The 22,036-nt window shown below is 36.8% G+C and overlaps 1 long non-coding RNA gene across 1 annotated transcript in view; it reads left to right on the top strand.

The window, feature by feature from the left end:
• The window catches only part of LOC111770117 (uncharacterized), a 291,091-nt gene that overhangs the window by 64,611 nt on the left and 204,444 nt on the right, over window positions 1-22,036 (top strand). The window contains exon 2 of the long non-coding RNA XR_002803065.2: window positions 20,313-20,360. This is a non-coding gene — a long non-coding RNA (uncharacterized lncRNA). The remainder of the gene's footprint in view (window positions 1-20,312; window positions 20,361-22,036) is intronic.

Genomic DNA, 22,036 nt, shown 5'->3' with positions numbered 1-22,036 from the left:
GACAGGAATGAACACAAAAAGGAGCTTTAACAAGCAATATGATGAAAGCAGGGGCTATGTAAACAGAAATTCAGGATATATGTCTTTAAGGCACAACTTTTCAAACTTCAACATGTATACAAATTACTTGGGGCTCCTGTTAAAATGAAAGTTCTGATTCAGCAGATCTAGGATGGGGTCCAAGATTGTGCATTTCTAACAAACTTCCAGGTGATACGGATGCTGCTGTCCAAGTACCACAATATGCTGAAACATCCCTCACATGAGAATGAAGGATTTGTACAAAATCTTTCTTATTGCTTCTCCAATCATATTAGAGTGAAATTTCCTTTTGTTATACTATGCATCTATCATTCTAAATCCCTATGTTTTATGTTGTGTGCCTATTTAACTTTCTGTTTCCTTGATCATCTTTAAATCATGCAAAGTTTATGCAAATGTCTGTAGAATTCTCACTGATTCTAAAATACTTGAGGACAATGACTTTGTCTTTAATCTCAGTGTTCTCATATCTTGTTATAATGCCTAAGAGCTGCTCAAGAAATTTTAGTTGAATAATGGGTGAGTAAAGAAAGAAGTGAATGATAAGTGAAAACATATTCTCTTTGTTCTGGTCTTATTTAGTATTTGTACCTAAATCTTTTGGGAAGAAATAGCATAATGAAGTGAGGACATCCATAGGACAAACAGACCGTGTGGTGTAAAAGGAAAGCTGTAGAGCTGGTGGTTGAAGGCACAGATCCTTGAGTCAGATTATCTTGATTTCAACCCTCACTCCTGTAATTATGACAGTATGACCTTACATAAGTAATAGAATCTTTTACTGTCCCCAATTCATTTATCAAGTAAGGATAAAAAATACTCTACTCATAGGTTAGATTGAAATTAAATAATTCACGTAAAATACTTAAAGGGCGCCTGGCCAATAGAACAGGCTACATAATAGCTATTTTTAGAACTGAAATAGCAATGCTTACTCTTTTCAAAAGTTTTAATTATGTTCAAAGTTCATATACAACCTTCACAGGTTACTAGGTAACTTGTATACTGATCAATAGTCCTTTACCAATCCTATAGAATTACCATTTTTTTAGAAAACTAAGGACTATCTCTAGAGTGTTTTTCATTGGCAAAATTATGCTAGCACTTTATTATTTAAAACATTACAAAATAGGGTCAAACCACAAAAGGGATGTCAAGATTTAGAGCGAATTAAAGACAGATACTTTTAAAAAGCATTGCGATTATATGCCTTAAACTTTCACTTTTTGCATTCATATTTAACTGATTCAATTAGAGCACCTAGGTGCGTTTGACTTTGTATTGGGCTATTGCTGTGTTCTTTGCTTTATAAACTAGTTGGCTAGGCTCACTATGCCGTGTTTCTAAGACGGTTACCTACTGCTATAGCACAGTCATTCTCTTTTCTGCTGAACCATTATTACAATTCTACATTAAATAAGTTACCTGGCTGAGCCTTTGTCTTATTTTCAGTTTAATGTTAGCAAAAATGCTCCTATGTGTGAGTTATGAAAGGATTATCTAACACTGGCAAACTTTTAAAGAAACCAGAGTCTGGCTTGCAGCTCTTTTTTAAAAGTGATGAGGAAAGGCAAGGCCATATATAGATAAGCTTGAGGGAAAAATATATTATTCTTATGTGTAAATAAAAACAGAAAGAGGACAGTGAAGCAAACTGTTATGATGACTAAAGGGCCTAATCGTTATGAAGACCATCTAGTTTTGAGCAGCGTTCATGCTAGTCTTGTATCTTTGGATAATGTTTATACTCTCTCTGGACTGTATTAATGTGGGAATGAATTAATTAATCTCGGAGCTCTCTAAGGTCTTTTCCTATAATAATGTTCACAAGTTAGCTCCCCGCCTACTTTTCCCAATCAGCTACGTCAGGAAGTCATTCTAGTTCTGCCTCTAAAAAAACTTCCCAATCTGGCTCCTTCTATCCTTTTTCACCGCCACAACTTTAGTTCAGCTTTCATCTGAATTAAGTTATTCCAATAGACTCCCAACTAGCCTTCCTTCACCTACCCTTACCCAGAACAATTGTTATCCCACAACCTAGCCAGAGCCATTTTTTAAAAGGTGAATTGGACTATGTTATTCCGCTGCATAAAGCTTCCAGTACCTTTGCAATACATTTAGAAGAGAAACTTCTTTCTTATCCTGCCCTACCTATCTCTTCTTGTTCCCTTCTGCATCATTTACTTATTTCTCTAACACTCTCCCACTCGCTTTTTATGTTGCAGCCACAGTTGACTTGAGCTTGGTCAGCCCTTCCTTCTCAGAGCACTTGGATATGATGGTTGCTTTGCTTAGAATACTCTTCCCTTTTATTGTCACAAGGCTGAGACTGCCTTGTCATACAGATCTCATAAACAACACCTGCTTAATGAGGCCCTTCTTGACCACCAAAAGTAAATTAGTGAGACATTTGGCTTCAGCTCCAAAATGTAGAGTTTGAAATTTGTCATTCCCATCCTTACATCAACAAAAATGGGGACAAGCCCAAAATCATGGACTTTTGGGGACCCATCAATGAGCTGAATTTTCAGGGCAAAATTCCTGGAAATCTGGAGAGATTTCCAATCCAGAGAGTCAGAACTAAGATCTGCTTCCCTCAAGCAGAAATTGCTGGAGAAATAATTTAGTAGGAAAACTCAAATAGCAATTTTGACAAATTACTGGAGGCTGAGTGTGGACCAGTGAGAGATTGACAAACTCATGGGGGCTGCATTCGTGAGTGGGGGCTCACACTTTATCGCCAGGATCCGCATCATGTTCTCACAGTGAAATTCGAGAAAGACCTCTCCTGGCTCTGACGATGAGAGGAGGAAGAGTAATCCTTGTGAAATACATCCAGATCCTTCTCCACTGGCAAGGGCTGCTACTCCAGGGGAAGGACTTTAATAGAGTCTTATCCTAGAGTGGTAGGAGAAGAGGATTCTCTTCATTCCAGCCCCTTCTCGTTCTCCCATCTCAACTAAATGAAGGAGAGGTAGAAGCTATGTGGGAAGAAACATCTGTGAAGTTCACAGACCAGAGTCAGAGGCCCCGCACCCTCACCTTACCACTACAGCATGAGGCTCCAATATAATAATAGTGGATTATAACTGAAAGAGTGCAAGACGTAGACACTCGATAACAAGAATACTTAAGGAAGACCACACACAAGAGAGGAGACCACTCAAGGACACTAAAGGAATTTAAGCCTCAGTCATCCATAGCTACAGGACATATTAAAGCACAGTCCAGCTTCTAGGGAGATCAACATAAAATCCCCCGTTAGAGGCTTATTTACCTCAGTTCCTATTATCTAATACAATGTGTCCATCTTTCAACAAACAAATCACAAGGCACTCTAAAAGGAGAGGAAAATAGTCTAAAGAGACAAAATCAGCCTCAGAACCAACATAGATATGACACTTATGTTGGAGTTTAAAATAACTATGATTAATATGTTAAGGACTCTAAAGGAAAAGAGTAGAAACCATGCAAGAACAAGTGGATATATAAACAAAGGATAGGAATTCTAAGAAATAATCAAAAGGAAACACTGCAAATCAAAAACACTGAAACAGAATTGTAGAATGCCTTTGGTGGGTTCATCAGTACCCAGGACATGGCTGAAGAAATAAACAGTGAGCCAGAAGATAGAGCAATAGAAACTCCCAAAAATGAACAGGACATCTAAGAACTGTGGGACAATTTCAAAATGTGTTATGCATAGTTGGAATGGGCACCAAACCACATATCCAGCAAGCTCAGAGAACACAAAACATGGTAAATACCAAAATAATTATACCTAGTCATATCATAGTCAAACTGCAGCAAATCAAACAGAAAAGAAAATCTTGAAAAGAACTGGGGGTTAGTGGGGAGGTGGGGAAACATCTATAAAGGAGCAAGGATAGAAATTACCTCAGACATTTCATCAAAATTACATCAAAACCAAGAAGAGAGTGGAGTGGAATATTTAAAGTGACAAAACAAGAAAAAAACCCCATCCATCTAGAATTCTATATCCAGTGAAATTATCCTTCAAAATTGGAGAAGAAATAAAAATTTATCAGACAGTAACTAAAGCAATTCATTGCTTGAACACCCTCCCTTCAAGGAATATTAAAAGATGGTCTTCAGATAGAAATAAGTGGTATGGGTTAGAAATATGGATCTATGAAGAAAGAAAGAGTAGTGAACAAGGAATAAATAAAGTAAAATAGTTGAGTTTTCTTATTCTTAATTTAAAACAAAATTGATTTGTTTAAGCTAACAAGAGTGATAGTTAATTAGGTGCTTAAAATATATGGCTAAGTGAGATAAATGGTACTGATATTACAAGACAGGAGAGAGGAATTGGGAATACCTTGTGATGTGGTATCTGCACCACACATGAAGCAGAAGAGTGTTATTTCAAGGTGGACTTAGATTAGTTAAAAATGTATGTGGTAAACTCTAGGGCAACCACTAATTTTTTAAAAAGAAGTATAATTGATCCACTTAGAGAAGAGATAAAATGGACTCATAAAATGCTCAATTAAAACAAGATAAGGCAGAAAACCTCTGGGAACAAATGGAAAACAGTTACAAATATGGTAGATATTAATTTAAATGTATTGTTACTTTAAATGTGAATTGCCTAAATACAGCAAATGGATTATTAGAACAGATTTATTAAAAAAATAAGGTCCAACTATATGTTATCTAACAAGAAACTCATTCTAAATATAAAGATTCTGAGAGATCAAAATTAAAAGGGTGAAGAAAGATATACCATGCTAAAACTTTCTAAAACAAAACTGAAATAGTTGCAACAATTTCAGACAATTCAGTCTTCATAACAGGGAAAATTATTGGAGAAAAAGAAGAGAGCTACATAATGATAAAAGGGTTCAGTTCTCCACATAAACATTACAATCTTAAATGCATATACACTTAACAATAGACCATCTAAAAATGTGAGGCAAAAACTAATATAACAAGGAGAAATAGATAAATCTACAATCGTAGTTGAAGACCATAAATCCACCCCCATCAGTAACTGATAGATTAAGCAGGCAGAAAATCAATGAGCGTGTAGCTGACCTGAACAGCATCATCCATAAATGTGATCTAATTGGCATTTATAGAATGCCCCATTCCACAGCAAAAGAATACATATTCTTCTCATGGAACCGTCGTTCGCTGAGATAGATCATATATTAGCCATAAAACACACTTTAATAAATTTAAAAGAATATAAATCATGTAGCGTATGTTCTCAGACAACAATGGGGTTAAACTAGGGATCAATAAGTGAAAGATAGTTGGAAATCTCAAAATATTTGGAAATTATGCAGCACACTAATAAATGACACTTGGGTCAATGAAATCTCAAGTGGCGTTAAAAACATTTCAAACTAAATGAAAAGAGAAACTAAAATTTGTGAGATATAGCAAGAACAGTTTTCAGATAGAAATTTATAGCATTAAGCACATATATTGGAACATAAGGGAGATTTGAAATTGTTAATCTATGCTGTCTAATTCTCTCTATATTCCCAGAATCCAGAAAATAGTCTGTCATACAAGCTTGTTCCTGAAGTCATCACATGGGCAGCCAGCCATTGTTTCAATTTTCTATAATAACCCTAACACAGACAGCATGAAGTCTTGAAGGAAACATACTTTCTAGGAAAGTGTTTTTGGTTGGCCCCAATGCTTAAATGAAATGCATTATACTTACAGAATCTAAGAGTGAAGCTATCACTGAAGAATGTCGTTTCATTCAACCATTTCAGTATCCACTATTTCAATCATATTGAGTCAATATTATAAAGTATACAGTTTAGCCTATTTAGCATTATTTTAATTACTTGACTTTTATTTACAGATAAATTTCTTCCTTATTTTCGCAAGAGTTTTATTATTTTTTTTATTTTCTCGCTCTCTCAGCCTCAATTTGCATTTAGAATGCTTGCTGCAGAAATACACAGACAGCTTGACGTTTTGAGCAGACGTTAAGTGCCACAGAAGGCTGACGCAATGAAGCCTTTGGGGAGAAAGCAGAAGCTCCTCCTAATATAAAGCTCTGGTTGCGATCCTGTTGTGAAATCCGACTACTACATCTGAGGGGTCAAAAAAGATCTTAAACACTCAATAAAGTCCTCTTGAATGTTCTTCCTAATTTCTAATTTTGCGCATGGTCTAATGGTCTATAGGGTTGACGCTGCCCAAGATCATGGGCTCACACCCTTGGCCGACTAGACATTAATTATAAAGACACAAAGTGGAAAACATAATGTGCACTACCCTGGGTTTTATCTTTTCACCATCTATAACCTTCCTCAAATCAGTTCTATAGATCAAATAAAAATTTGTATCTAATTCTTCATATGCGTCGTCATAAAAAATATTATCTTAGATTTAAACTGTCATGACTTGTTCTCAGTATTAGTTTGGAAGAAACTGAAAAAGTATTCCTCAAACAGATGCGCAAGAAGAGTTGACGTTATCTGTCTCCTTTCAGAAATCTTGCTTTTAATTTCAAGAGTAATATATGCTTGTTTAAAAGATTCCAGCTGTGTCAATTAAAAAATTACATTTCTCCTCACTTGGCCCCATACAATTTTACTGCCCTCTTCAAAGACAACCTACCACCTACCAGTTTGGTTTTTACAATTGATGACTTTTTATTATGCAACCTTCTTTATATTTATAATACATACGTAATATTGTCCATAGTCTATCTTTACTCAATTATTTAAATAGCTATAAGTTACTGAATGCAATGGAAGTAGTATAATATGTTTCACCATTTATATAATGAGTAGCTGTGATAAATGTATAAACTGCTACAGTACACATATGTACACACACATATGTTTTGCGTAAAAGTTTCAACTATATATTCCTGAAAATGTAATTGCTGCATGAAGGTATATGTGAGTTTATTTACATTAATAATGATTGAGATTGCTTTAAATGCATACATTAATTTAGAAAAAACTGTCTTGAAAATTGTGTTGTCTTATCCAGATAAGTTTTTGTTTCTTCCTGTATTCTCCTTTATGTCCTACAGAAATTTTATTAGTTTTCTTATAAATAGCGTGCACATTTATTTTTAGCTTAATGTAAAATACTTTAATTGTTTGTTAAGAGACATTTTTCATTATATGCAAAATTTTGCTATGGATATTTCATTTTGTCCTAAGGGCAGTTAACAGCGGGTGTACTTTAAATATTATTGCCCATATCATGTTTGCCAAAAGACTATTTTTCTTTCTGGTTTTTTATTTATCTTTTGATAATATAAAATTGTTCAATATCTACATACATAGTAGAGGGAGGAAGGGAGTGAATATAGTTATCTGAAATCTCAATTTCCTTTAAAAAACGATTTTGGGGAAACTTTCAAAGTCTGATTTATTCAAATAATAAAATTTATAAGGTACCTGGAAGGTAGTGGGAGGAAGAGAATGTTTGGTGATATAATAAATGAGTGGGTGAATTAATGATGATTAAATTAATGGCCAGATAATTGAATGTTTCTACTAAACCATGCTAGTAAGTTGCTGTGGCTAAGAATATCTGTTAACCACAAAAAAATCTGTTCTCTCTTACTTCTAGGCAACATGGCTAGACTTTATTTCCAAGATTTTTGGCAGTTATATATGATTATTTATGGTAATTATGGTATATACGGTAATTTAGCTCCAGTGGCAATGGAACATAGGCCCCAGGGCTATTGGTGTGGCATCTTCATTCTTTCTCCCATTTCCATTGACTGCAATCTAAACATAGTGGAGAACTCATATGGAACATGGATACCCTAAGTGATGACAGAACTACACAAAGTAAAGAATCTAGGACTCTGGAGCAGGGCTGCTTGCAAATTTAGGACATTCACACCCAGAGTTGAACATAACAGAGGAAAAAAACATCCAGACAAACAAGCAACGAGAACAAAATAATCTTGTCATTGGGTCTTTTTGTTATAGTAGCCTGCCTTTGTATAAGAAGGTGATACAACCTATGTTAGTCTCTCAGAATTATTACCCAATCAGCTATCCTCCACTTGAAATCTCTCTAGCTTCACTCCATGACGCCACACTTCCCAATTTTCCCCTGCATCAGTAGCCACTGGTTCCTAGCCTCTTTTGCTAGTCCCACCTTCTCTTCCTAAATTCCAAGCCCAGAGCTTGGACCTTAGCTTCCTTATCCTTTCTACAAACACTCTGATCTAAAAATATTTCATTCATACTTATGGGTCAAAATACCACAGTTTATGGAGATAGTTCAAATTAACTTTCCAGTCTTATCCTCTGAGGACAAGATTTATATATCCAGCTTAAAATAGTCAGCATGATGGAGTAGTATATAAAAGCATGAATTCTGCAAACAACCCAGCTCTGACACTTAATAAATGTTTGATTTGGGGCAAATCACTTAACCACTTAGTGTCAAAGATTTTTTCTCATTATAATATTGTGATAATAATAGAGCTTACCTCACATGGCTATATTGAGGATAAACTGAGTTTATGTGGTCCATCCATATAAGAAATACTTAAAAGTGTACCTGGCACACAGAACAGTTTACTTAAGTCATTACTATTACTTGATTTTTTTTTTTCTTGGGATATTGCAGTGATAACCAAAATATCTCTAAACTGAACTTTTGATTGTCTCCAAAAGCTTCTTTTTTTCTCCAGCCTGTTCTATTACAGTGAATGGCACATTTCACAAATTAGAAACGTAGCATTCAAAAGTTTTCTCTATTCTGCTGTATACACACACACACACACACACACATACACACATGCAAGATATATATATGAAAGGTAACATATATATCTCCAATCATTCCACTCCATTACACCATTCCAGCTACATAACTGCAAGATCCTACTTTATCCATTGCTATCATCATCTTCTCACTAGATTACTGCCTCCATATTGGTCTTTTCGTGCCAATTCATATCTTATACAGGCCACCATTCACACAGTAATAGCTGGCATCATCTGTTTATTGTTTTATATTTGGTATGGTTTCAGTCAGGTTTATTAAGTATAATTGCCATAAGGTAGAATCTATCATTTTGGATGTAAATTTATGTAAATTTTGATATATTTATACAGCCATGTAGCCACGATCACAATCAAGATAAAGAATATTTTCATCATCCAAAAATCTTTCCTTTTGCACTTTTGTAATCAATTTCTACATCCCCAACTTCCCTTTGTGCTGGGCGAACATTGATCTGTTTTCCATCTCTATAGTTTTGCCCTTTCCAAACTACCACATAAAAGAATCATACAATGTGTATCATTTTTGAGTCTGGCTTTAATATTATTCAATTTTACAAATATCCCACAGCTTGATGTTTAGGTACATATATATTTAAAATTACTATATAATTTTAGTGAATTGATCCCTTTATCATTATGTGACATTCTTTGTATTGTTATTTATTTGTTTGTTTATTTTGCTTATGGATGAGTTATCTATTGCTCTATGATAAATTACCCAAAATATTAGCGGGTTTAAAAAATATTTTTTCATTTTTTTTTTAAATCCAAGACACAAGTTCAGCTCAATTGACTGCCTTTGCTTCAAGATATGTCCTGAGTTTGCAATCAAGCTGTCGGCCAAGTATGTAGTATCATCTGAAGCCTCAACTTGAGGGGGATCTGCTGGCAAACTAAGTTGTGTGCTTTTTGGCAGGATCAGTTCCTTGCAGGTTGATGGATTGGGATATTCAATTTCTCACTGACTCTTGGCCAGAGTCCTTCTTCCCTTCCTTATGAAGTGGGTCTCTCCAGAGGGCAAATTGCAACATGGCAGCTGACTTCCCTGAAAATGAGCAAGAGAAAGAGAAAGCAAACATTCACTATGGAAGCTACACTCTTTCTAACCTTATCTCGGAAGCGACATCCATTCCTTCTGCTATATTCTATGCATTAGAATGAATCAATAAGTTCATTCCAAACTAAAGGGGAGGAGATTACACAAGAGCAAATATGCAATTTGGGAGACATGAGAGGGCATCTTAAAGGATTTCTGCTATACAATATCAGTTCTTTTGATGAATGTTTGCATAGTGTATCTTTTTCCATCCTTCTACCGTTAACCTATACATCTCTTCATAATAAAAGTTAGTATCTTGGTGACAGCATAAAATCGGACCTTATCTTTTACCCAGTCTGAATTATTTGAATGCATATATTTTTTATGTTTTTAAATGCATCCATTAACAACATGGCTCAGAAAATTATACCTAATGATAAATTAGCATAATGATGACAAATACACAATTAATATGAATATTCAAACTCTAGCACCAGAGGAAATTTATCCCTCTCTCCAAAACAACATGGAATGATTGAACATGTGTGAAATCATTCAATGAAATGCTTTAATCATTAGAGATGATCATTATAGAATGTAATTTGTTATGTGATGAAAGGTCCTAAGATGGAGGGAATTTTAATGATGGCAGTGAATGGAATACACAGAATTTTCCATGAGCATGGGCCCATTGCCACACTTCATTTTCTATGAAGTGAGTTCCTTAATAAGAAGCAATGGTGTGTGGAATAACATAATGATGGATAAAGAATTTTGTAAGTCCATGGATGGTAGTTTTGGTGTAAGAAGTCTGTGCAGGGAAGGCAAATCTATATCCAGAGTAACTGTCTATTCCAGTAAGAACAAAACAGAACACTGCCTTTCCACGATGGAAGTGGTCCAATGTAATCAACCTGCCATCAGGTAGCTGACTGATCATGTGGGGAATGGAGCCATACTGGGGACTCAGTGTAGGACTCTGCTGCTGGCAGATTTGGCACCAGCAGTGACTGTAGCCAAGTGGACCTTGGTGACTAAAATTCTATGTTGCTGAGCTCAGATATAACCTCCATGGCCTCTTCTTTATTCATGAACCCAATAGGCAATGACAGGGGTGGCTGGGGAAAGATGCTGACTGACATCCACAGAATGAGTCACCTGTCCATTTGATTATTAAATCTTCCTCTGCCAAGGTCACCCTTTGATGAGCATTCACACAGGATACTGTTATGACTTTGTTAAATTAGCATTTGTTAAGTGGATCACAGGGTGTCAGATGGTGAACTGAGGTTCAGCAACAGACCACAAGAGATATTGACTCAGAGATGTTTATTACCCTCATGTCCTGGAAGAAGTGTATGGCATACCTCAAGTGGCCACATGGGGAGAGCAAGGTAGAGTGCAGACAGGGAGAGAGTCAGGATCTGGGGCACATGCCTTTATTAAGGTCTATGGGAGGAGTACTTTGGGGTTCCTGGGCTAAAGCCAGATTGATCATTTAAAACCAAAAAGAGCAAGGTTTTGTTAAGTCTCACGGTGTCTTTATCTAAGAGGTCCATAAGGCGTATGGGAGCTGAGAGGCAGAGGAGACTGTTGATCACAAGGGCTGTTGGGGAAATCATATCAGAAACTTACATTTGCTTGTGACTCTATGGGCTGCTATCTCGGGCATGCACTTGCATGAGGGGGCTAGTGTCAGTTTAAGGTCTCTGCAAGAACGGAGCCAAATGAAATGGGTGCTGAGGCAATGACACCATGCAGTAGCTTAGCTAAATCTCAACAGACACCGTGTCTTTACCTGTTTTGCCCATTCAGAAAAGTGTATCAACATATATCTTCCCCAGATTTCCTCGTCACCAATTTTCCAGTCATGTTCTACCCAAGACCCTAAGCATCCAGCTAAACGATTGGCCATAGTCCATTAATTGGTATATAACTGCACACCTGGCCATTTCTCTATCCAAGCAAAATTAACAACCGGGTGCAGTGCTCGAAGTTCTCCCCAAGGAAGGATTTCCTTCAAAACTGTCCGTTAGGGATGTCCCAGAAAGGGACTGGCATGCTGAGGCTATCCACTTTTGAGTGGTGCCTGAATATCATGCAGAACCTTCTTTAAACAAGGCCCTAGTCTTCTCTTCCTCTGTCAACTGATCATAGGGGAATCCACATGAGACTATACGTACAGTCTGGGAGGGAGAAGGTAGTGTAGCAAGAGTGGGGACCATTGGCATTTGAGACACTTCCTCATGTAACTTACTTGTGCCTTCAGCGCCATTTTGGGCCTGATCATGTAAATACATCTATTTGATGATGAAATGCAGTTGTGCACACCCAACTTTATGGTTTGGTGGGTCGGATAATACTCATTTTATGATGGGAAGCTTGAGTTGCATAGTACCTATGAGGCCCATAATTGTCAGTCTCTCCTAAGGCTCAGTAGCCAGGCAAGAACTGTTTCTCAAAAGGAGAATAGTTATTCACAGAGGATGACAGGGTTTTGCTCCAAAATTCTAAGAGCCTCAGCTATGATTCACATATAGAGGCCTACCAAAGACTCAAAATAGCATCCCTACATGCCACTGATACTTTAGCACCATTTAATCTGTTGGATCAAATGGCCTAAGCATCAGAGCAGCTTGCTTGACATCCTGGACCTTTTGCAGAGGTCTCTTTTTCTGAGCCTCACTCAAAATTAGCAGCTTTGCCAGATCACTCGGAATATGTTACCTCTGATATCCAAAGAAGTCCACTAGGCCTCTGGTTTGGTTGTAGGAGTGGCCAGGTACAACAACTTATCCTTCACCTTAGAAGGAATGTCTTATATGCCTCAGACCAGTGGACACCTGGAAATTTCATTGAGGTAGCAGGTCCCTGACTTTTTGTTGAATTTATTTCCTACCTTCTGACATGCAAATATGCAAATATGTCCTATCAGCATAATATCATCTATGTAATAGACCCATATGATCTCTTGTGGAAGGCAAAGATGATCATGATCCTTGCAAACTAAATTATGACACAGAGCTGGAGAGTTGATATGACCCTGAGGAAGGACAGTCAAAGTGTATCACCAGTCTTACTGGCTGAAAGCAAACTGCTTCTGGTAGCCTTTATTGACAGGTATGGAGAAAAAAATTCCAGCCCTGGTGGTCTAGTGGTTAAGATTTGGTGCTCTCACCACCAGGCCTGGGGTTCCTTTCCCAGCCAGGGAACCACAGTACTCATCTGTCAGTCGTCATACTGTGGTGACTGCATGTTGCTGTGATAGTGAAAGCTATGCCACTGGTATTTCAAGTACCAGCAGAGTCACCTTTGGTGGACAGATTTCAGTGGAGCTTCTGGATAAGACTGACGAGGAAGAAGGTCCTTGCCACCTGCTTCCAAAAAATTAGCCATGACAAGCCTATGAATAGCAGAGGAGCATTGTCTGATATAGCACTGGAAGATGAGAGGACGGTGCAGAAAGACCAGGCAGGGTTCTGCTCTGCTGTCCACAGGGCACTAGGAGTCAGGATCCACTCAACGGCATTAACATCATATGGGGACAAAAAGCACTTTCCAGATCAACAGTTGCACCAGATACCAGGAGATGTGTTAATTTGCTGAAGCAATGAAAACATGTCTGATAACGCAGCTGAAGTGGAGTCGCCACCTGGTTAAGCTTCTGGTAATCCACTGTCATTCTCCAAGATCCATCTGTCTTCTGAAGAAGCCAAATATTTAGGCGGACGTGGGAGGAATCACCACCCCTACATCTTTAAAGTCCTTATGGTGGCACTAACCTTTGTAAATCCCTCCAGGAACATGGCATTTCTTTTGGTTTGCTATTTTCCTAGGTTGAGGCAGTTCTAGTGGCTTCCACTTGGCCTTTCTCACCATATTGGCCTCACTCCACAGGTCAAAGAACCAAGGTGGAGATTTTGCCAGCTGCTAAGTATGTCTATTCAATTATGCATTCAGAACTGGGGGAAAAAACCACAAGATAAGTTTGAGCACCAACTGGCCCCGTGTGAGATGGACTTAAACTAAAACTCCATTGATCACTAACCTCTATAGGCCTCTACTGTAACTGGTGGACTGGAGTGATATGTTGGGTCTCCTGGAATCAGTGTCAGCTCAGAGCCAGTGTCCAGTAGTTCCTAAAGCTCTATTTCATTGTCTCCGATGCACAGTTACACTGCCCAAAGGCATTAGGTACCTTTGGGAAAGGCTGAAAGATTAACAATATAATTTTTTGTCAGTGTGCTAGGATTCTTCCTCAAGAGGACTCAGCCTCCCCTTCATTTAAAGAGTTCTGAGTCTGTACATTGGCTCAGATCTAGGAATTGATTGAGGGGCTGTGCTTTTCTTGTTTTTGTGATTCAAGTTAGACTTTTGATCACTTAACATAGGACTTTTATGCTTATATATATCAAGTAAGAATTGAATAGGCTTCCTATCTACTTCTGTTCTAGAAACACCATGACAAACTAGCCAATGCCATAGATCTGTGTAAGTCAGTCACACTGTTCTGATGCTACTGTTCTGGGAAACACAGCCACCTTGCCTTTGGATATTGAGTAATGCCGTTTGGCCCTGGCCATCCCAGAATCTAAATACCCCTATTGCATTTAGGTTTCTCAGTTGAGTGGCTGCAGTTCCCACTGTAAGGTCTGGCCTACAGACAAGAGAAATCATGGAACTCTTCAAGGACAATGGGGCTCCCTTCACAAATTTATTTCTCATGGTATTGATGAAACATATGTCTTCTGGACCCTCCCAGTATGGGTGAGCAGGACTTAAATGACAAACCAAGTCTAACATTTTGGTTCTCCCTAAGCTTTTGAATCCCTTCCTATACATTAAACCAAGGCAGTTTTGGCATCTCTAATACACTTACTGTGGGCCACCTTTTGGTCTGTGTTTCAATCATCCAAACAAATTGTTGGAGCCCTTTCTGACTCTCAGGGCTTCAATATTAAATGTAGAATCTCTGCTTAGTGAGTCCATCCCTCTCTCTCTCTCCCTCTCTCTTTCTCTCTCTCTTTCTCTGCATTTGTCTATCTAACTATGTAAAGAATTGGCTCATGCATTACAGAGGCTGAGAAGATCCATGATCTGACATCTGAAAGCTTGAGGTCTTGGAAAGCTGGTGGCGTAGTTCCAGTTCAAGGCCAAAGGCCCAAGAACTAGGGGAACTGATGGTGTAAATCTCAGCTCAAGTGCAGGAGACCAATGTCCCAGCTCATCCAGTCAGGCAGAGAGCAAATTCTTCTTTCCTCTGCCTTTTTATTCTATTCAGCCCTCAACTGATTGGATGTTGCTCACCTACATCAGGGAGGGCAATCTGCTTTACTCAGTCTATGGACTCAAATGCTAAGCTCAACCAGAAACATACTCACAGACACACCCACAAATAGTGTTTAGTCAAATATCTGGGCACCCGTGGTCTGGTCAAGTGAAGGCATAAAATTAACCATCGCATCCTCCTTAGAATTCAGACTAATTTAGTAGTCACTGTTCTCAGCTCTCTGATGGGCTCAAGAAAACTATGACTTTGTGGTTCATCCTTTTTTTGTTATCTCAGGAGCAATGCACTTTCTAGCTTTCTATATAATAGGTGAAAGAAGAAATCCCAGATTTATTTTTTAAAAGCATGTATGATTTCATGGCATGCCTTTCTTCATAATCATCGAGTGAATTCCAGTCGTGCTTAACACAAAACTCAAACTTGTTACCATGGTCCTGAGTGATTTTTGTCCTCCCTTCTCCTAGCTCTCTCTTTTTTTTTTAATGTTTTTCTTCCTTCTCAGCTCTAATACATTGTCCTACCTACAGTCTGTCAGTTCTTCTAATATGCCAGTGTTTATCATGTGATGGCCTCTGTGCATGTTGCTGTCTCTCAAATTCTTCCTGTGAAGTTTTAAACGAGTTTACTGATTCTCATACTTAAGGTTAGTTCTCAGTTTAAATATCATCCTCAAAGATGTAAGAGACTTTATGTCCATACTATTTTGGTTGCTTTAGAGGATAATTTCTAATAATTGTATTTCTTTTTATGTGAATACTTAATTTTTTTGTTTTCCCAAAGCAAGCAACTTGAGAATTGATTCCAATTCCATTTTGCTCAACATTAAGACCTCAGGGTCTTGAACAGTTTTCCAAGCATAATAGGCCATTTACAAATATTTATTGGCTGCTTTGGTAAGCATGCACTTTGTCATTTTTGAAATCCTAATTGTATGCTCTCCAGTTTCATTGGAGCCGAGGCTGATCTTGAGGAAAATAACTTTCCTACAGAACGATTCAGCATAAAAATTAACTTAAGAAGCCAAACAACATGTGGTATAGCTTCTGTTTGTTTTTCACCCTTGACATCGCTGTTTGTAATCCAATATGCTTATTATTCCCTGTCTTACTTTACTGTATCTGCTGTGTCTGTTTATATGGATTCTGAGAGGAAAACACAAATAGGCCTGGTGTGATGTGAACATAATATGTATACCATATGAGAAATTGTTGGGTATTGTGCAATATAGATTACGTTGAATGTTATCCTCATGCGAATATCATATATTCATCAAACTTATATTTTAAGACAAGCCCACTGAATCATTTCTCACATTTATTTAAGCTATGCTGTGTATTGATGCTTAATAACATCTAACCTAGTCAGAATTTCCTTAGTGATGTCTTCTGTGTTGTTTGATATTGTTAACTTTGCACTAAGTGATTCCTGAGAATTTAGGAGCAATGTAGATTTAGGCAGCATTTTTAATACCTTTTGCTCTTCCTTAAACTTCTTCGTTATAATTTAAAACTTTGCCCACTAGTGGTTAAAAGAGTGCATATCTTTTTTTTTTTTTTTTTAATTTTATTTTTTCCTTTTTCTCCCCAAAGCCCCCCGGTACATAGTTGTGTATTCTTCGTTGTGGGTTCCTCTAGTTGTGGCATGCGGGACGCTGCCTCAGCGTGGTCTGATGAGCAGTGCCATGTCCGCGCCCAGGATTCGAACCGACGAAACACTGGGCCGCCTGCAGCGGAGCGCGCGAACTTAACCGCTCGGCCACGGGGCCAGCCCCAAGAGTGCATGTCTTTTATACAGACAACATCGAAAATTATGCTTCAAGTCCTGAGACATATCTGAAGTTCCAGGTCCTGCCCTCTGACCCAAAGTTGAACACTTAAAGACGTGAAGACTTGGACAATATTTTATTTTCCTTTCCAAATACCTTCTTTCGTGTTGTCATTCATTTCCCATAATACTACTTCATTTTCCCACCCCACTCTACCCCTCAAAAAGCAAGAATTTGAAGATTCATTAGGAATTTTCTTTCCCTTGTGAATTATAGCTCATTTTTATATTAAGTCCTGTTGGTTCTAATCCCACATCTTGACATGCACCTCTATCTCTCCACCTCCACCACCATAGAATGTAAGGTGATCAGGATTGCTTATCTAGACTTACAGTAGTCTCCTCAATGGCTTCTTTTCCTCAAAGTTATTTCCCTTTCAGTGAGTTTTAAAATTCTGCCTGATTATTCAGGACTGTTTTAAATGGACACTCATGGTTTTCGTTAGTGTGCTAAATAAATATTAACATCTTCAGCTTTGATTTCAAAGTCCACTCTATCTACATTATAATATTTATCATAGTGGTGTATTTTAGGCTACGTCTCTTAAAAATTCTTGTTATAATCTAATCACTTAAAGGGTAAGGGGGAGACTATGATTCAGAAAAGTAGTCTATATGAGTGAATTGAGAATTAGTTCTTTGAAAAGGCCCAGCTGAATAAGTACTGTCTACTTCATTTTTATCGTAAAATAAGTGAACTGCGTGACACTTTCTACATTTATGATAAGAGTTAAGATTCACTCAGCCCATGGTGCACATACTCTGTTCTAATGTGCAAAGTGCTTCCTATCACTATATCATTCAATTCTTATAGGAATTCTGTAGGCTTGGCAGCTATTACGACTTCCATTTTACAGATGAAACAATGGTTTACAGAGTTTATTTCAACTCTTATTTAGCTAATACATGGCAGAGTGAGAATTTAAATTCAGGTCTTTCTGACAACAAAACAAATAGCTGTAATGAATACCCACTTTGTCTTAGAAAACTTAAGAAGTCTTTAAAATGCCAAATTATCTAATCTTGACAGTAAGACTCTGCCAATTTAGATGGAGAGAGCTCAAGGATTTGCAGAAGGTCAGGCAGGCATAAGGTGTCAGAGGTGGGACTCAAGCACAGGTCTTGTGAGGCCCCAAGACCAAATGCTATATCCATTACTCAGCTCCACACTTACGCAACATTCAGATGGGCTCGGGGGTTTTTTCTCTACTTTTCTTCACTAGCTGGGAAGAATTAGTAACTATATAAATTCTTTAGTTAGTGCAATGAATTTAGTTCAAAAGGCTCTAAGGATAAAAATTGGAGGAAAAAAAAGTGTTGGTTTCTTTTTCCCCTAATTATTGTGCCTGACATTTGGATTATCTACCTTATTTTTTCCTGAATTTCAAAATTTTGCCATCTGCTAGAATTCATCTGAAATCTTTGCATGTTCCCTCAGGGATATTTATACTTTCATAAGAAAATGGCAATCGCACACGAGGAAAGGAGTTGAACAACACTTCAGGAGAAGGCTGGTCTATCAGATTTAGGGGAGAAAAAAATTTGCTAGTATTCTTATATCAAGTCTCCTGAGATGAATAAGGGTTATTTTTCAGTTCATCCATTCATGTATTTACTCAAGGTTTTGTTTTTTTTCAAGAAACAGATATCAATTGTTTGGCATCTTGCTGGCAACATAAAGAGGGTTATGGAGATGAATAAGATAGTTTTGAGAAGAATTAAAACTTAAGAATGAAGAAAATAGAGTTTAAATGGTTAAATTTCAGATAAATAGCCTGTGTTTGAATATATGAAACAGGTGTAAGTATAGTAGATGGACGGCAGAATTAGGTAAGATAGGAGACTAAATAGGAAAAGGGGAATTAATAGAAAGCGGAAAAAATCATATAAATAGTTTTATTAGAAAGCAGTGATTTGACATTTTGAAACAGATAGAAGAGAAAAATCTGCAAGAAATCCATAAAGATAGGATCACATTAATGTCATGTCTATTTTTATATCTCTGATACATAGGCATTTTAAAGACATATTTGCTTAGCTCTATTGCTCTCAGAACTCTGCTAATGAGTTCAAGTTCTTGAGTCTAGAGACTTTGCAAAAAGCCCTAACCTTTTAGGCAAAAGGATAAAAAAAATTAATAATTTTGAAGTGGAAGTATGAGTTAAGCAAATAAAAGAAGACATCATGACTCAAAAAACAACCTACACTGATTACCATTTCAATAATATGTACTTCATTTTAAGAATAATATGATGATTACAATAGATTAACCTTTATTTTATTTCAAACTGCTTCTTTTAAGAGTATATATAAACCACATGTGAAAAAGAGTCAATATCAGTAGTAATCAAGAAACTTTTTAAATAAAAAATCAAATAAGAGCTAGAACTGATACAGTTACGGCAAAATCAACATATTCATTTATGCATAGCATATCTATCAAGAATCATTGATCTTAACTTTTGACATCCTCTACTTTTATGAATTTATCATAGTAAAAGAATTCAAAAGAAAGAAATTTCACAAGCATGAATAATTGTACTACAGTTTCTAACTGGAAATATGTGTATGATTATATGGGATGGAGTTATTTTAAGCTGGACTGGGACAGCCTACTTGTCACATAGTGACTTTTGGCTAAGATACAGGCTACTAACTAGCTATGATTTCTAATGGTTTTTAATAGCAGTTCAAAATCTGAAATTCTTCTGGTGGCTCCCAAGGCCAGTTTGTTTATTGATGACTTTCACCTGGCATAACCGATTTGAAAGTTTGGCTTTGCTACTTGAACAGAGGAGCATAAAATACCTCACTATAAACTATAAACTCTCTGAAGCCAAGATTCACCACACAGATCTTGGCAGTTCAGTTCAGAGGAGAAGGTGGTTCTTGTGTGAATAAGAATGAACTTCAGGATCGAGCACCTAGATATCTTGGATTCCCAATGCTGTCCTGGAGCCTTTTAAAGGTCTTCTCCATGGAAGCCCTTTATAGCACGCTCTGTGGAATCCTGTGAGTCATTTCAGTTATTCAAACCTGTGAATTCTTTGCAATATACAGAGCATGTGGAGAAAGTACACTAAGTTCAACGTTGGTGTAAATGTCTCAATCAACAGTGATAAATCCTTCATAGCCTATTATGCAAGCATTTTTTAAAATTCCAAATTTCATTTTCAAACATAGAAAAAGTTTTTAATATAATGTTGAGAAAAACTATAGAACTGTTGCTAAATTATCATCTTAAATACATTTAAACTACATATCAGTAGTGATGTAACACATTCAAATTCTGTAAGAGGTAATAATGCTTATCGATGTCCTAAAATATTGTTAACCTCTCTTTCTATTTCAGGTCCTGATCTTTACATTGTATAAAAGAAATCTAACTCAAGACTTCAAGGTACCATGAAGATTTGTTGACCTACTTTGAAAGGCACCATATATAACTAATACAGCGATAATGAGAAAATGCATGCGTGAACTAACAAACTTGTATAATGAAATGCTAGAAGGCACTCTGAGGAAACTGATTCTGCTCAGGTTTTTAAAATATTTATTACGATTATGTCTTTCTAAGTAATCAGTTTCTAAGTTACCTACCCTATAGGAATTCACGGCCCACTAGCAGAAGGAAATAGCATTTTCTTCCGATTTAACTTATTAATTACAAAATATTCTTACCTCTCATGTTCAGAAAGGAAAGTCTTCATTAACCTCATGTGTGGACACTTAGTTCGTTTTATCTTTGTAATTATAGAGTTCAAAATATTTCCACCCTAAAGCACGCTGGTTTGAACATTTTGTCTTAAAAACAGTGGACTACCCTAATTAGGAATTCAATAATAACTATTGGGTGATATTACCATGCATGATTCTTTCTAATTTATTATAAAGTCATTCATTTTTAAAAAATTAATTTCAATGCGGAATCTCTCCTTCTCCCAACCCTCCTATGATTCCTCTCAAAACTTGAGTAAATGAATTCACATTCTAGGGAAGTCATACCAAGTAGTATTAAAAACTTCAACTTGCTACCCAACTGGTTTTGCAATTTAATCTTTTCATAAGCATTTTTATAAGCCTTATATATGCCAATAGAGAGGGATTGGAAGGGAACACAGAAAAATAGACTCAGTTGGTATTTTACAATGGTAGAATTGTGAAAAAAAATCTTTTTATTAAAATAACTCTAACTTATGATAACAATGATAATGATCATAGCCAATGTTTTGAGTGATTATTTTGTGCTACTCACTATTTTAAGTACTTTACGTGAATTGAACATGTGCCTTCTCAGTTAACAAATAAGGAAACTGAGACAGAGAGGACAAAACATGATATGAAAAAGAGTAAAGACAATAAGTGAGAAATACAAACAAGAAGAAACAAATTGTAGATACGGATACAAAGATTTTTTGTTGTTTGTTTGCTTAGCTTTGTTGGGGTATAATTGACAAATAAAATTATATGACATTTAAGGTGTACGTTGTGATGAACCGATACGCATCCCCATCGTGAGAGGACTAGTTAATTAACGCATCTATCGCCTCATATATTTATCTTTCTTTGTGTGTGAAAACATTTGAGTGCTGCTCTCTTAGCAAATTTCAGTTATGCAATACAGTGTACCAACTATTTTCACCATATTATACATTAGATCCTCTGAGATCTTATTCGTTACAACCGAAAGTTTGCACCCTTTTACCAAGCTCTTCCTATTTCCCCCACACCACAGCCCCGGCAACCACTTTTCTACTCTGTTTCTGTGAGTTTGACTTTTTTTTTAAGATTCCACATGTAAGTGATATCATTCAGTATTTGTCTTTATCTGACTTATTTCACTTAGCATAATGCCCTCAAGGTCCATCCACATTGTCTCAAAAAGCAGGATATCCTTCTTTCTTGAGGCTGAGTAATGTTTCATTCTATACATATATACCACATCTTTATCCACTCATCCATCAATGGATACTTAGGTTGTTTTCCTGTCTTGGCTATTGTAAATAATGCTGCACTGGACATGAGATTGCAGAAATCTCTTCAATAGCCTGTTTTCATTTCCTTGGAGATATATAC

This window comes from Equus caballus, chromosome 23 (genome assembly GCF_041296265.1).
Source record: "Equus caballus isolate H_3958 breed thoroughbred chromosome 23, TB-T2T, whole genome shotgun sequence".
In the NCBI taxonomy this organism is placed as follows: domain Eukaryota; kingdom Metazoa; phylum Chordata; class Mammalia; order Perissodactyla; family Equidae; genus Equus; species Equus caballus.
Note: the sequence above shows the minus strand (reverse complement) of the source record. Positions and strands in the feature narration are given on the sequence as shown.